The sequence below is a fragment of the Accipiter gentilis genome, chromosome 6, assembly GCF_929443795.1.
Source record: "Accipiter gentilis chromosome 6, bAccGen1.1, whole genome shotgun sequence".
Classification (NCBI taxonomy): Eukaryota; Metazoa; Chordata; class Aves; order Accipitriformes; family Accipitridae; genus Astur; species Astur gentilis.
The window spans coordinates 8,919,742-8,936,006 of record NC_064885.1 but is presented as its reverse complement, the minus strand read 5'-3'; the positions used below and the strand labels follow the sequence as shown (position 1 = coordinate 8,936,006).

The following is a 16,265-nucleotide window of genomic DNA, read 5'->3' as shown; positions in this document are numbered from 1 at the left end:
AATTACTAATTCTGAAAGTTAACAAATCAACTGCAGGCATCAGTCAGCACCCCCCCGCCAAGACTCAAGCACTCCTTGTTTACTTGTTTCCCTTTCCATCTTTCTTTTGCAGAGAGACAGTAGCAGCTGCGCTACTGCTCTCATCAGAAAGCTGTTGTGCAAAGCTACCCAGTCGTACTTCTTCTAGAGGTGAGAGGTGCTTCTGCTGAGGACGGAAGGACGAGAGATCACCACAAGAGCAGAAAGTTCAAGCGCTTTAAGCTGGAGAAACAAAAGACTCGCCCTTTTAAAATCCTCTGGCCCAAACAGAAAGAGGGATGGCAGAGTCACCAAGCAGGAAATGCAATTTAAATATTTACAACTTTACAGTACTCACCCTCTCTGCAGCCTGGCAGTTATAAGTAAAAAATAATAAATAAATAAATAATCAACCCCCACCACAACAGAGCTCTGGCAGCTGTCAGGACCAGCTGTAGGCATTCAAAAAAATGAGCAGTTTAAGATCTCAACTGCAAGTCATGCATCACTGCAACTGTGTATTAACATCATTCTTTCTATTCAGATACTAAGCCTAAAATGTTTTTACCACCTGTGCTACGTATATGGCTCAGGACAGACCTTAGCATATCCACATTGCAGTGATACAAAGGCACGTGAACTTGAGGACAATAAGCTATGCAACACATCAACCCCCTAAAACGCAGGTGCATAAAAAATAAATACAAAAGAAGGTTTATTTTCTAAGACAGCATGACAGCTACCTCCTTTCTACTAAGTGTAAGTAATTCAGTTTACAAAAAAGTTATTTTCTTCTCTGGGGGTATGATTTGTATGATAGCCATACAGACACTCCACTTTCCAAAATGAAAACATGATCCCAGATCTGAACTGCCTGATGCAGGTACCCACTGGCTACATGACAGATTAAAGTCCGCCTGGACATGCACTGAAGTCAATGGCAGGAAATGGATGCATTCATAAATTTTTCAATTGGGCCTCTATCATTTATAGCTTACTTCTTGCTCTGAATTTAGGTCCAACTCACCCAGGTCTGTAACAGAGCTGAAAAAAAAATTTTTTTATTTGCCATCATAGGCTATCAACTTAAAAAAAATAATCCCCAAAGCAAAACATATATTTTGTGGTGACAGTACTCATTAATTTGCCGGAGTCACTGTCCCTGTGCTCCTGTTTCCGTGCACAGAAATGCAGCTATCGATGTTTAACACCACCGATGAAATATATAGTAAACAAAGCCCGATAGATGGTCAGTTCTGCTGGAGCTATGCCTGACTGAAATCAGATCTTGTGTCACACATGAGATCAGAACAGGCACAGAACATGCTGTATTTCTTAAGAGCAGTAGTGTGGAAGAGCTAATTCCCTAATTAGGGCCCTAACTCATCAAGAAAGATACAAAAACCCTGAAGACCCATTTTATTAACTTCTGAAATAGCATTGAGAAGAATTTAAATTAAAATAGATATGCCAAACTGAAAAACAAAAAAGAAGTCCCTTTGGCCAACAATTAGCTGTAAATCGTACTTTTTTTCCCAGCATATTAGGGCAAATAGACTACTGATGACACAGTTAAGACATGACAATTAAGTTACTAGCTTTGTTTCTAATGAACATCACAGATTTTGCAGACACTTCAGGTCAGATGCAGGATTCACAATCTCCCTGTTTAACAGTAACATTATAGCAAAGTACAGCGCATGCTATTATGTGGCTTAACCAGGTAAAAGAATTCAAAAGAAGGGCAGCAAAATTCATTTCAGAGTGCAGTCATCAATTTACAGGACAACCGTGAAATTATTGGAGTACACAAAGAAAAACTCTAGTGAAAAAGATATAACTTTCTCTTAACCCACTACACAGCAAAATTTCATTCAAAGGAAAACACAGGAACAAACATACATTTCTTATTGGCTAATTACTTAAATGCTGTTCCACAGATCAGCTCCCAAAAGGATTAAATTTTATGTATGACAGTTTCCAGTTACACAAACATGTAGTGACCATTCCAGAACTAAGACAGACAAAGCTGATTAACAATAAGACTATTTTTGAGTACTAGGTCTATTTATAAAATTAATGCCACAAAGCTTTCTACTTGATATTTAAAGTGTCAAACATGACATCAAAAGTTCAGTCCTACATAGCTGAAATATGAAAAACAGATCAGAAAAAAAACCCCTATATATACAATAAACTTTCTGGAGACAAAAAAACCCAAAACCCACTTCTGTCATACTTCTGTCATTTTCTACCTCTTTCTTTTCCTGTCATGATTGCTTGAGACAGAAGTAAGGAGAAATAAAAATATATGGCTACCCATTTTTACCTAAGAGTACTAATTTTCATCTATCATGACATCACATTGGAACAATTACATTACTATATAAATTTTTAATCTAAGAGTCTGCCACTAGGACGTGTATTTAGACTGCAAAATGCTTTTATTTTCTCCAAAAAGGATTTGATTAAAAAAACCAAAACCAACAAACTCCCAAACCCCCACATTCTTAAAATATACTCCAATACAGTTGTTCTGTAACAGGCACCCTGAAGTAAAGGAACGGATTACAGTTCTTTGAATAAGCACATCGGACAGAAATAATTCCTGACTTAGGAAATGGAGATTGCTTTATTTCCAAGGAACAAAATTTGCCCTTACACACAGATATTCAGCAGCAGCAGACCAAATTGAAGAAAAAAAAAAAAAGAGGAAGAAAAGAATTATTTGCTTTTCCCAAACTTGCATTTGGAAGCATCAAGCGTTTTATTTACCTGGACAAATGACTAAAGCTTACTGGTCAGCATACACTTCTCTAGATTTATTTGAGGACAGAGAACTACATCAGACTTCTCCCTCACCACCTTCATTTTCAGAGTGGCAACAAATCCTTTTGGATTGTCAGACCTCTCCTTTCTGGAGTCCTTCACTGAATGCAATGATGATAACTAAGCTACAGAAGAGGAAAAAAAAAAAAAGGGGTGTGTGGGGGAGATTCTAACTTGCAGCTGTGCAATGGAAGACATGCTGTTGCTTGCCAATATTACCACCCGCAGTTCTGCAGAAGTAACTGTTAGGCAGTTCCCCATTTTGGGCAGCATGGCTTTCTGAGCCATTGCATTCATCCAACAATTTCTAGTTTATTGTACAGTTGAAGGCTATTTGACATCTACAATTTGTTCTCTGTTGACTAAACACTCACAGGCAAACAATTCAGTACAAATTTAATGCTATATACATAAAAACTTAGTGTTGCTGACAAATGCAGATATCACGATGAAGAATTGAGCCTTGCTACATCATATCTGTTACAATACCTTTTTCTTTATTGCAGTAAATCAATAACTGCAGGATCAAAAATATTCAACTGAGTACTGCATGTTACAAACATCTAACCACATTATAAATACTATATTAACAAGTGGAAGTTTGCAATATACTATTAAAGTTTGAAAGTAGTATTATTTTTTCATTGAACTTGAATGACTGACACACACCTTTCCACTATAACTTGCGGTCTCAGTATTGCCTGTTCCTACTCCTTATTCTCCTTTTTTATGTTAAACACTGTATGACATGCTACATTAAGGATCTCAGAAAAAAAGAAAAAGCTGCCACCAAGTTAAAATAATTAAAATCTAAAGAAAAGGAGGTGTTTGAATAAATGGGAAGATTATCTTCCCTTTGTTTTTGTTCTCTTCTTGATTGTATTATGGAAGAGAAAACACAGGTCCTTTAAGTGGCTTAATTAATCCCGCATAGTTGAATAGCAATAACAACTAAGTAATGTTTGACATGGTATTGTAAAAACTTGCGTAGCTGTTTATATAACCATCTTCATGGCATTTTACATGAGTTGCTTGCATTTCACATGTGCATCATCTCTAAAGATCTTGTTCCTGCGTAGCTGGGGTAGCTGCTATTCACTATAAAGCATTGTTCAAGATCAGCACCAAAGTTACATCTGGTGCTGCTGGTTTAAATCGATGCAGAACTGTACAGCAGGCAAACGTATGAGAGAGCATTTCCAGGTTCAGGTCAAACACCAATACCAAAAATGTCACTTAGTACTTGTCAGTAAGACAACATATTGTCCTGTATATTTGATGTGCAACCATTTTTACTGTATTCTTCCCAAAGTATGTTTATACAGCAAACATCTTCATGCATAATTACACGGAAAAAAGCCAACATACTGTTTCTCCTTCCCCATTTTTTTCCACTTCTGCTTCCCACTTTTTCTCCCTTTTCACAGCGCTCACAATATGTTAACTACTTCCTTGCTTTGTTACTGCCTCCCTCATCTTCCTTCTTGGACACAAACCCAGGCAGCTGCTGTTCTGGGGTCCAAAGCTCCATCCCCTGACACTCCATTTGTACACAGTAAAGGGGAATCAGACCTGACTTCCTCCCAGTTTTGATAAGCCCACTTCATGTGATGAGTAATGCTCCTCAGCTCTTCTACACATTTAGTCATTCTGGCCCCAGGTAACTTAAGTCTAGTTTTACATTTATGCTTAGTTAAACATTATTTATATTAGACTGCAATGGAACAGTGTTCATGCACATCAAGTATCACAGGAATGCAACTAATCATACTAATCAACTATGTCCACGTTGTCAGAAGTGGGCTTGAATTTTTTCCAGCAATTTACCTTTTGTTTGCTAAAAGCACCATTTCTTCCCAAGGAAGGTCCCCTACTTCCATTACTATAGCCTGGCTTTTCCTACATCCCTTATCATAGTAGCTGGTTCTTTCCTTCACTCTTTAACTAGCATTGCCATCAGACCTCTCAGTTTTGTGTACACACTTAATTTTCTCCACAGAAGTTTCAACTCGATGAGTTGGTGAGAGGTTTTGCCATCATTAGTTTTCATTGCCACCAGTGATGTTTTGGTGGGGAGAACAATCCCTCATAAAATGTCAAGAAAACACTATTCACATTTTTTCAGGAGGATCAATCACGCTTTGTCCCTCATCAATTCAGTGATAACTTAAATAGGGCAGCAGTGGATGAACCATAGTGTTGGAAAAGTCAACTGGACATCACAATAGATGGTATCCTATATAAAGCATTTTGGCTGCATCCTAATGCTACCATCAGTGAATCTTCTCAGAAATGCAGTGCTGGTAAGCTTGAATGCGTATCAGAGTATTTCAAAAGTCAACGGCAAGCTACAGTCTGGTGAACACAGACACTCTGAATTCATTTATAGCGACACAAAATGGAGAGAACTGAGCTACCAATCTCATTACAATCATCAGTATTTTCCCTGCTCTCTCAGTGTTTGTATCTTATTCCCCCTTGCTTTAACCATTTTTCATTTTTATAACTGCTCTTTACAAGAGGATCAATTTTTAAAAGCAGAAAAAAAGCTCGATGACTTCTCGGGTTTATGAGGGGTTTATTTACTCTACAGGCTGTGTACGTTTACTCAGACTAGTCACCACTTGAGTAAACAAGAGCATGGTGATGGCAGCACAAAACTCAGCGAAGATTAAGTATCCATATTGGTCAGATTTCTCTAAAAGGGTTCACAGCTTGCACTCAGTGTCATTGCTGCTACGATTACACCACTATCAGCTCAAAGCTAGCCTAGGTAGATCTACATACCCTGCAGTCACAGCCTGACTTGATCCCCCTTGGCAAAGCTTTTCGAGCACTTAATACATCTAAGTTTAAACAATGCATCTGTCAAACAGATGCACCACTCCTTTTATTTCATCAGTCTGAGCCTACCTCAATAATTGGTAAGCTAAAAATTCAACGTAAGGTATTTTAAGCAGACATAGAGGAGGCTCCTTCAGCCTGTAACAAGACCTCCAGCAGAGCCACCTATTCACCTTCCACAGTAGTTTAAAGCAAGTCCCCCCAAAATGTCAAGTCGCTTAATTTTTCCTTACCAAAGCAACCCTGAAAATATCAATGAGTCTTCGTATTTATGCAGAAATGCTTCTGCCAAGCTTTTCCACACTACTGCATCTCATCATTTTTATGATATAACCACAAAATTCAGAACAGGATTAAACTACTTCATGTGGCAATTACACTTGACAGTGAGGTTTTCAGTGGATCTTGCCTGGCAAGAAAAACAAAATTTAAATTGAGGATATTGTCTGTTTTAATAAACCATCAGAAATCTGCTGTTCTGATCAAATAGGAATATTTCAGACTGACAGATATTTAGGGAGAGATTGTGACATGCACTTCACTATACAGGAGACCACTTACACAATTTATCACTCTGAACACCACTAATATAAATATTTTCTTAAAATATAAACATTTGCTAAACCCAGACAACAAACTCAGTACTGATTTTGTTTCAAGATAATATAATTGCTGACTCATTTTCAGTGGGAGGGGAAAAAACCCCACCTTTAACTCCTTATAATATGTTTATCACTTCACCTACAGATTTATTAAAGGCTTTCCTCTTTTGGTGAAAAAAGTGAATAAAGTATGACTCAGCTCTCAGGGGAAAGAAAAAAACCACACCAAAACAACCCTACTGCATTGTTCTCTTTGATGAAGTAATTTAATATATAAACCAAAACTATTCCATTAATTCAAAAATTCCCCCAGATACTGCTAGTCTCATGCTGTCTTGCCATTTGTCATAGTGACAACAATTGAGGTGTAGCTTTGAGAGCATTCAGGCTACAGACCACCCCAAACACTCTGCTTCCCAATTTCTGAGCAGAAAGAACAAATTAACGACGACCTAATACACTTAAAAACTTAAAAGGAAGGTAACAAGAGTGAAATATTCAGTTGGAGAGATAAGCACATAACCAAGAAAATTAATGCAGAGAAAACAAACAAAAAAAAAAGTCACTGTTTGTGAAATTTATATAGGCAATGGCTTCTCTAGTTTAGCACTGCTACAGGTATGAGACTGCCATTTAAAGCAAATCAGCATCTTTGTGGACATTTTCAAAAGCTGACAATCAATAATAGCATGCAAACTCACTTCCACATGTGCAGCTACCACACAGCACTACTGTACTTCTCTGGGTACCAGAAAAGCTTCAGAAATAGCAGTAATTCATCCATAACCCAAGAGTAATGAAAGTGACCAAGCACCACAAAAGGGAGTTAACACCAGATTTCTTTCCGTCTGTGGTTTCCTATCCCTTCCTACATAATTTGGCCACTCAAATTGGTAGACAGAATAAACTGAGAAAGGGAAAGGTGAAGACTTAGTTTCAAGGAATAGTAATTTAAAAGTGTTAGTTGTCAGAAAAGCAGGCTGCAGGCATGAAAACATGGTGCCTTAGAGTAGCCACTTCAAGGACATAAATCTTAATAAATGGCCTGGAGAATATTGTTGCCAGATGTATTTATGGAGACACTGTGGTGATAAATACAGTATGACAAATAATAAAAGATGATTAACATCTTTATTTGATAAGGAACAGGATGCAGTTCCTATCATTTGGAGGAAGGTTCCTACAGCAATTTAGTAGTTTCCCCAAGAACAACAGAATACTACTCTCCCAAGCCTCTATAATCTATTTCTTGACAGAAAACACTGCCATCATACTATATATTCATAATTTTTGCCACCACTTGCCAACCAAATAAATTCCTGAACAGTTAAAGTGGAAGAAAATCCTCTTCCAGCATGAAATTTTCAAAAATTTTTGAATATGCTTGGGGTATAAGCAATACAGAACATGAAGACTTTATTAAGCCTGCAGTTACGATCATTTTAAGTCAACTTAAGTACTGGTGGTCATCTAAAAGGGTAACTCAGTACTCCCACCTCACCCTGTCCACACATGCCTTTTATCCTCACCATGCTACAAGAGCCTTTGAGGCTGTAGAGTGACAGGATCAGAAAAGTGATACAGCAAAAAGTTAGGGGTGGGAGGGGAGCGAGTCAAACCAATTGTCAGTCAAACCAGGTCCCTGATCACGCTTATCACTTGGCCGAGCATATACCAAAACTGGCACAAACATGACAGCAAGGATGTAGACTGGTTTAAACTGTGAGAAAAAAGAGAGTCTGAACTATACCCTTGGACACTTGTAGTACTACTGTGTGGTCTCCACCCCTTCCTTTATGCCAGCTCTAATGCTTGTCAGGTCTTTCACTAAATCAGACTCATTAATCCAGCAGTAAGTAGTTCTCAACTGGGTGACTGAGCTGAACTGGCTCAGTGATGGGTGTACAGAGCTGGCACAAAGGAAGTGATGGGAACACGATTGTAGGAGCAGGAAGAAGAGAGCAGGATCACTCCTTTCAGCAGCAGCAACCTTCTAGACTGGCCTAGCTGTAACACAAAACCACAGCCTATGGGTACAGTTTGATAATCAGTTTAAACCTAAGTGCATGCTGCTTGCCGAAAGAAATAGCCTGGCCTTCCTTCTGTCCTGCACTCTCCCTTGTGGCAACTGACATTGGTGTAGTCATGCAGCAGAACTTACTTTTTAAGACTTGATGACTGTCCTTTGTAAGTGATAATGACCTTCCTCAAACCCTGATTTCCATTCAGACTCTCTAGGGGAAGCTTACAAACTTAATTTGTATCAGAAAGCAAATTCCAAACTCAGATATCCCATCAGTGTTTGTATACACACAAGTATTGAACAAATGCAACTGAAGGGGTGTCTCCAGTATAGATCCGTTTACACTGGTACAAAACCTAGAGCTGTAGATAAAAATATATCAGAAAACATTTGTATTCCAGAATAAGGTTAGGCTCACATTTACTCTTGAAAGTAAATATGCTAGTACAAAACTGCAGTTAGATTAAATCCTATAATGTGCTATTACAACCGTTCCTGCTAAGTGTAAGCCTCAGTGCCTCAAATGAATGTAACCTTTGTAACATCAGGAGTTTCTGCACCGTTTAGAGATTTAGCATCTTTATCTCCAGTTTCATCTAAACTCAAACAGAAGCTGTGAAGACCAGACAGACAGCTATAATATGTTCACAGCTAGAAGCGTCAGTCAAGCACAGAATCCAGAGTTTGGCTAATTGCTTTCCCATTAATTTAGCACGGATCTCTAGATACAGCACAAGGAAGAAGATATAAACAGACATTACGAGCTGACAATTAAGAAAACCTTATATGAATTACAAGAAAACTTAAAAGCCAAGTGACACCACAGCTAAGTTATATCACAGTGATTTTGGCACAGACTACCGTTAATGTAAGATGAATGTTTCAATTCCTCTGTCTGAAGTCAATGGGAGTCTACTATGAACTACAGTAGGCCTTAGGAAAGACAATTTTTGTAAAGGGTACCAGACATGAAAATCTGTAGCGGATGGTTAACATAATTATTGCTTGTGCAATAACTTCTAGCACTCATCTGTGTTTCTTCCAATGTAGATTAAGCCAATGACACTGAAAATATTGATTTAAGGATTGTTTTATCCTCTGTGGTTGTATCAAAGTTACCCTTTGCAAGTTACTGGATCTTTTTTTTTTTTTTTTTTTAAAGCAACCAGCCATGGTGCTAGTCTAATTATTTTGCATAGAGCTGATGTAGCATAGATTAAAATATAACACAAAAATCACTTCTGTTGGGGAGTATTTTAATGGTGATCACCCATGCAAATACAAAAAGGTTCCCCTACCAAGGCATGGGTGTGGTGGGTAAACAGTTATACATGGAAACACTTGGACAAAAATGGTGAAATAGAGCTCGCTCTTCTTTCATTTTGCGTATTTCTCTCTTTTGTTGCCATTTAAATAGCATTTCAAGTCTTGTTGCAATTATCTGTAAGTTAAAAACATGTATCCACAAAAGATGCAATAAAAAACATACAGTCTATTCAGGTCACTTCCTTAAAGTCATGGGCAACACCACTATAATCAACAAAGCTGGTTTGGTTTGATCCTCAGTTAATCCTTTTCTCTCACCTACAGGTCATTCCCTCTGGAGTACCACACGGTTAATGCTTCTGTCGTCTTTCAACTATTGAGTCTGATTCACTTTGCCATGTATAACTTCTATCTGTTATTGCATTTTTGCTCCATAGTTTTACTAAGAAACATTTTAAGAAACCACAAAATATAACAAGAAGATAAATATTAATAAAAAAATCCCACCCGAATTTAAATTTCTTCTCTCTGTGTGACTCACCACAGTAAGGCAAGGCTCCTCTGTTTATTAAGTAACTAAATCAGGCTCGCGTTTTTTTTGGTTGTTTGTTTGGATTTTTTTAAGATCTTAGCTATTTTTCAGTTCTTAGCACTGCCAGACACACCAGACAAGACAGGGCTCTTCACTGCACACCGAACAAAACAAGCAAATCGCAGCAGTGCGGGTTTCCTGCCCTGTTCTCTACTGATATCAACTTTCAGAACTGCTCTGATAGCCAGAAGATGGAACTCATATTTTTCTACCTTTCCAAGAGGCATAAGTTAACTTCCAGCAATTAATTTTTGCAATCTGTGAGGCACTTAACTGCTTTGGTTTACAAATAAAGATACCAAGGTATTAAAGAATTAGATATCTGCCAACCTCATGTCAAATAGGCGAGTAACTGAAGTTTGTTGCCTGCAAAATATATTACCTATTCTGAGAAAACACTATGAACCTGAACATGTATAAGGCAGGGTTGAAAAGCAGATGAGTATTTGCTCTATACCAAGAGTGAAGCACGGGAAGATCTTCCCTTCCCAGTAAAAGAAACTGGAGAGATCTTAAATAAAGAAAAAGATATTAAAAAAAACAGCAAACAAGCTAAGATTCAACACAGCTAGGGAGCACTGCTGTTTGGAAAAGACATTTTTCACAGAGGAAGTTTGTACGGTCATGCGATTTTCTTTAGAAGAAGAAAGGAGGCATGGAGGAAACAGAGAGTGAGTGCGTGCTAACTGCAGAGCAGAGCAAGCAAAGATCGGAGCAGCCAAAACAAGGGCAAGGTGCACAGGACACCCACAGACCGGTGGTTGCAAAAGGCCTGCGAGAGGGAGAGCAATATTTAAAGATGAGGTGATGGCTGGGAAGGAGGACTGAGAGAACCGGAGGCTTAGCTGAAGAGCAGTAGTTGCCTAAGACAAGGTCAAATGACTGGCTCTTTGACCAGAGAGGAAAAATCTGTGACCAAAGGTCAAGTAAGGGCACATTTCTGCCACTTAACTGTGTGGAAGCAGAAATTGCCAGGGAAGATGGAAACAGATGTGAAGAGTGATTCAAAAGCTTTTATTTTTCCTCTTCGTTGTATTTGCAGGAGTCAGGCCAGGGAAGACAGGCATAGGATGGCAACAGGAAGGAGAGAAGCTCAAGTCAGCTGAATGCCAACAGGAGTCGTGGCTGACAGAAGCAGACATGAATGGAAAAAAATAAATAAAATAAACACAGCAATTCCTCGCTATCTTAGCAGTCATGCTGCAGTTCTGCATTCTTAAGGTACTATAGGCACTGCTAACGAAGCAACAGGACAACCCAGAAGTTTTCTCAAGCACCAGGTATATTTCAGTGAAGAGCTAAAAAGCAATGCTCTTCTTTCTGAAAGACACTGAAATATTAACTAAGGGTAGGTTACTCACTTGTTCTTCCTATGTCAATTTATATAAAGATATCAAATGATTTAAATCTTTCCAGTGATAATTAATCATCATGCTTAACTGACTATATACCACGACTAAAATTACACAATGCTTACACTATTTGTAGAATAACTTGCAGAGGCTAGTACCATTAACTCAGACTCCACTAAATCAGATACTAGAAACAATTCTGCAAGTAAAGACTACGAACCGCTCAGAAGCACTAGACCTTTGGAGTGAAAGATGGTCCTTTTAAATATACACACACAATGGCATTCATAGCTAGTTGTCTTTTTTTCCAACCTCGCTGTCAGAGACTGTTTAGAAGTATGCTTAGTAAGTGCTGCACATCAATGCTACCAGTCCTTATCTTGGAAGACTTCAGTCAGAGTAAAGCCATAACCTCATGGGTTTTGGGTTTGTTTTTTTTTGTTTGTTTTTTTTGTTTGTTTGAACTACATACTTTGATTTTTAGAAAAATAGCAAATGTAATAAAATACCTAAATGTAATATAGAAAGCTTCACATCTTAGAAGTATTTTTTAATAAAGTGCCTGGAGTGAAAACCCAGGAAGCCTGCCATTCAGCCATCACACGTTCTGAAGCCTATGGGATTTGGTCCACTCCCATGCTGAGAGACATTGTTTGTTTTAGCTTCTTTAAAGTTTTAAAACAAAATTCCTTCTTCAATCACTTTCAAGGGAGCACACACAAACTAGTTCCACAGTGGGAATCTGCTCCACCCACAAAGGGCTATGGGAAAGCAACTAAGCATCCTGAGGCACCAGGCCAGAAAGGCAAGAAAACATTTACTAAGGCCATCTTCTCTATGATGATGGTGAGGCGACCAAGATGCAACAGAAATGGGCAAAGAATTTATATTTTCCAGTGTCCAAAATGCTAGAGGAACTCAGTCCATGTCTTAAAGTATATTCATTGTGCCTTCAGGTGAGTCAACAGCTAATTATAAAGATCGGGGTCATGTTGTTTTTTAAAATGGAGGCATTTGGGACTCGGCTTCATCAGGAAAACAGACACCCTGAATGTGCATATTTCCACTCTGGAGCAAACTGACCTGCTGAGCAGATCAGAACTTCCTTAGAAATTCCAAAAGGTGGAAACACATACGTTCAAGGTGTCTGTTTTGCTTTTGAAGCCAAATCCCAGATTTGTCCACTGAATTGACATGGAAAAGCATACAGCTTAAAAAAAAAAGAAGCGTGAATGTTTATGGGTTTTAATTAAAAATATATTTGTTTAATAATATTAGTAACTATTAAATAATAATAAAATAAAGATCAAGCAAAACGAAAGTGAGGGAAGAAAGTTTTTGGCTCTTGGAGAGTACCAACAATTTTGAAGTTAGTCCCCAAGAGAAAAGAGTTTAACATTTGACAGTTACATCAACCACAGAGAGCTGAAGTTCAGCGCTCAAAACCAGTCCCCTATCAACCACACCTAGCTTCTGAGATGAGTAATAGCATTTTTAGATACTTCAATTTCATTTAAAAGTGATACTTATAAGGAAAATCACTAGACACGTAGAAGCGTCTGAGGCTTAAGTTTTGTTACTTAATTTTCTACATGACATCCCAGACCCCTCCAATGCTCGGCCTCTGGGATATGTGGTAAGCACGGCGACAGCAAGTCTCAGCCCTTGCAAGGATCCCCTATTATTGCCACAGGGAAACAATGCAGCTCATGGCACTGCTAGTGGTACTAAAATCAATATGGCAACATCCTCCAAACTTCTATATAGAGCTGAGCAGTTCTCTCCACTGAGAGCTGGCATAATCTCCGACCACAAAAAAAGGACACCATTTTTACTGGCCTAAGCACAGGGCTAAGAACAAGTTACTTCAATACTGTATTAATTCTTTCTGCTGGCAAATTCTTAACGAAATATTTGATAGACTATGCCATTAACAGTTTCCTTTATCACAGAATAATATCGACAGATATGCTATTTATCAGTCTGACTGTACTAACGGTTTAAGTTTACTAGTGCAGTAAAAACAGTTTAATAATTTGCATATCATTGTAATTAATTTTAGTCTTGAAGAATTAGTGTTTTATGTAACTGCAGCTTCTTTATTGAAGCATTTTCCAGATATGAGAAGGGGAATAATACTAAAGCCTGAGCATTCTGATAAGGAATAACTATGCCAAAATGTTTTGTTTGGTAACCTTATTTTCAGAGACAGCAAGCATCCAGATCTGAATTAAACCCACGGAGGCTGGGAGCACACCAACTTCAAAAATAAAAATATTTTGAAAAATAGGGTATTACTGTTCCAGTCATGCAATCTAGACAACACACATATTAATTATCAAAAAAAAAAAAAAAAAAAAAAAAGCACCTTGACCAGGCTCAATAAGAAGCACACATCTACTTGCAACACAGGTTGACATTATTAACTAAAAGTTCACAGCACAGTGCACAAAGCTACACCAGCAGCCAAAGGACTCTGCACTTAGACTTTCTGTGATTGTTATCATATGGAAACTCTATTACCCCACACAAAAGAAACAGACGGTTATTAACGTCTATACGAAGCCAAAGTACAAAAACAGGGTAGGACCTGACGTCCTTTCTTTTCCTATTTCTTCATGCTATTCCTGCCCCTCTTCTTGGGCCCATTTTAGTATGGGCGTTAGAATAGAGTATACATTCTATATTATATTCCTCTCATGTTGTTCCATGTATGTTATTTCTACTACTGTAGAAATACTAGTTCTTTCATACTTGCTTTCAAAAAAAACCAAACATACCTGATGTGTCTTGCACAAATAAAGAATGCATAAAGTATTTATAATCAATACAAGTAATTATAAAAAGCCATTATTTTTCCTTAGGGGAACATACTAATCCAGTTCTATTTTGTTACATGTAATCTTAAATCAGAGGTTACACTACTCCTTTTAGCAATAAATTCAGTGCAAGCAACTAAAAATACTAAATAATTCCTTTCTTTAATATATTGTCTCTACATTAAAATAGAATGGAGAAGTTTTAGGGCACACTTTTGGCAAGTTACTTAAAAATAAAACCAACACACGTAAGAACAATACTATAGTAATCAAAGTGGGTAAAAAAACCCTAAACTGGTCCTATTACTGCCAAAGGAGGATGGGGAGAGAAGCCATCTTAGGAGCTCTAATTCTTTAGTGCGAGAACACAGCAACCACTTTCAGAATCCATCCAACTTGCAGCCAGTTCCCCCCTGCCATGTGCCTTATTTACAGCATCCTCATCTTCCCACAGCTAGAAAGCATGAGAAAGACAGCAGTCCATACCTCCTACAAGAAAGACTACATCAACCTACCAAATTACTAAATTTTACTTGCACCTTTTTGCCTTCTTTTTAAATAACAACAACAAAAAAATAAAATCTATCCAACTTGGAAATTCTAATATACTACTAACACACAACTGCCCTTCCTGGTCAAGAGGCAGCAAACATTTGTACAGTGCAGTTCCACTGCACACCCGCAGTCAGATAGTCTGCAAGAGCCAAGAAGAAAATTTGTTGGAAGTTGTTCTGTAGCTCTCAGAAGAAAAGGCTAAAGAACAATAAACAATGGTTATTCACCAGAAAGTACACAAAAGCAACCCATACCAACACCAATCTTACAAGCATGACAGCAAGTAAATTCACCTTCCCCTTAGTGCTCTAAAAGATCAAGCATGCAATCATTGACCTTAACGTAGGAAAAAAACCCCACAATCTATGCACCTTCATCATTAAAACATTGAAATGGTAGACTGAAATCCCTGAGGATAAGCACTTTCTCATGTAACTCCACCAAAAAGAAAAAAAAAAAAAAGCCCACACAATTCCCTAGATATGCATAATTAAGAACATATCATTGCCCTTTTCTAACAGAGTGCTTTCCCAGGGAAACTCATCTGCTCTCTAAAAAAAGAGAGTTCTGGCATAGCCCCATGGCTGGGTAAGCACCTGTCCTTCAAGATTCTGCACATCTCTCTAGTCCTCCTATTTCTACATCACGAACAGCCTCAACTTAAATTTCTTGCTCTCTCACCCCTTCCTATACATCCCATATGGCAAACATTGACCCTCCAATGCCACTTTCCAAGCTAAGCATTACCTATATGCATACAGTTCTGCAACCCGTTCCAAGGGAGAAACCCCCTCCTTGTCTGTAATTCCTCCCAAACCAGAAACAAGTAACCTTTCCATAACAAAAACCTTCAGGGAAAGCTTAGCTTCCTCCTGCACAGGTAAATGCCATCTCGAGAGATGTCATTTTCTTTGTCTTCTCCAGCGCAGGAACGAACTGCCCACGCCACGTATCCTGACCTCAACCTCTGGAAGTGCCTTTTCACTGCACGCACACGTCGAATTCAGCCCTACATCACCTGCCGTGCCCAAGTCAATGACGGAGTCCTGCCCGGCCGAGAAATGTCTACCTGGACGCAAGCATCGCCCCCCTTTTCCTCCCCTCCCGCCGTCCCCCCCTTCCCCGGGCAGGGAGGCCTTCCTCGTCCCACCGCACGCCCAGGCTGAGAGCCCCTTTCCTGGCAGCGGCGAGCAGCGCGTCCTCTGAAGCATTATCCTCCCTCCTTGTGCGCGCTGGGGAGCCGCCCTTGCTCCACATTAGGCACATTTACAGACAAATAACCACCTGCCATGACCCCTTTCCTCCTCGCAAGGCCTTCCCGACCCACCTCTCCCAGCCGAGCTCCCCGCCCCGGGCGCCCACCGC

General features: G+C 38.8%; 1 protein-coding gene across 3 annotated transcripts in view; it reads right to left on the bottom strand.

The window, feature by feature from the left end:
* Positions 1-16,265, bottom strand: part of RABEP1 (rabaptin, RAB GTPase binding effector protein 1) — an 847,425-nt gene that overhangs the window by 36,796 nt on the left and 794,364 nt on the right. Inside the window, exon 1 of one of the 3 annotated variants that reach the window (XM_049801976.1) lies at positions 15,860-15,981. The exons of the other annotated variants lie outside the window; for them this stretch is intronic. The gene's annotated coding sequence lies outside the window, so the exon portion shown is untranslated. Of the gene's footprint in view, positions 1-15,859; positions 15,982-16,265 lie in introns of those variants that run through there. 3 annotated transcript variants of the gene reach the window in all.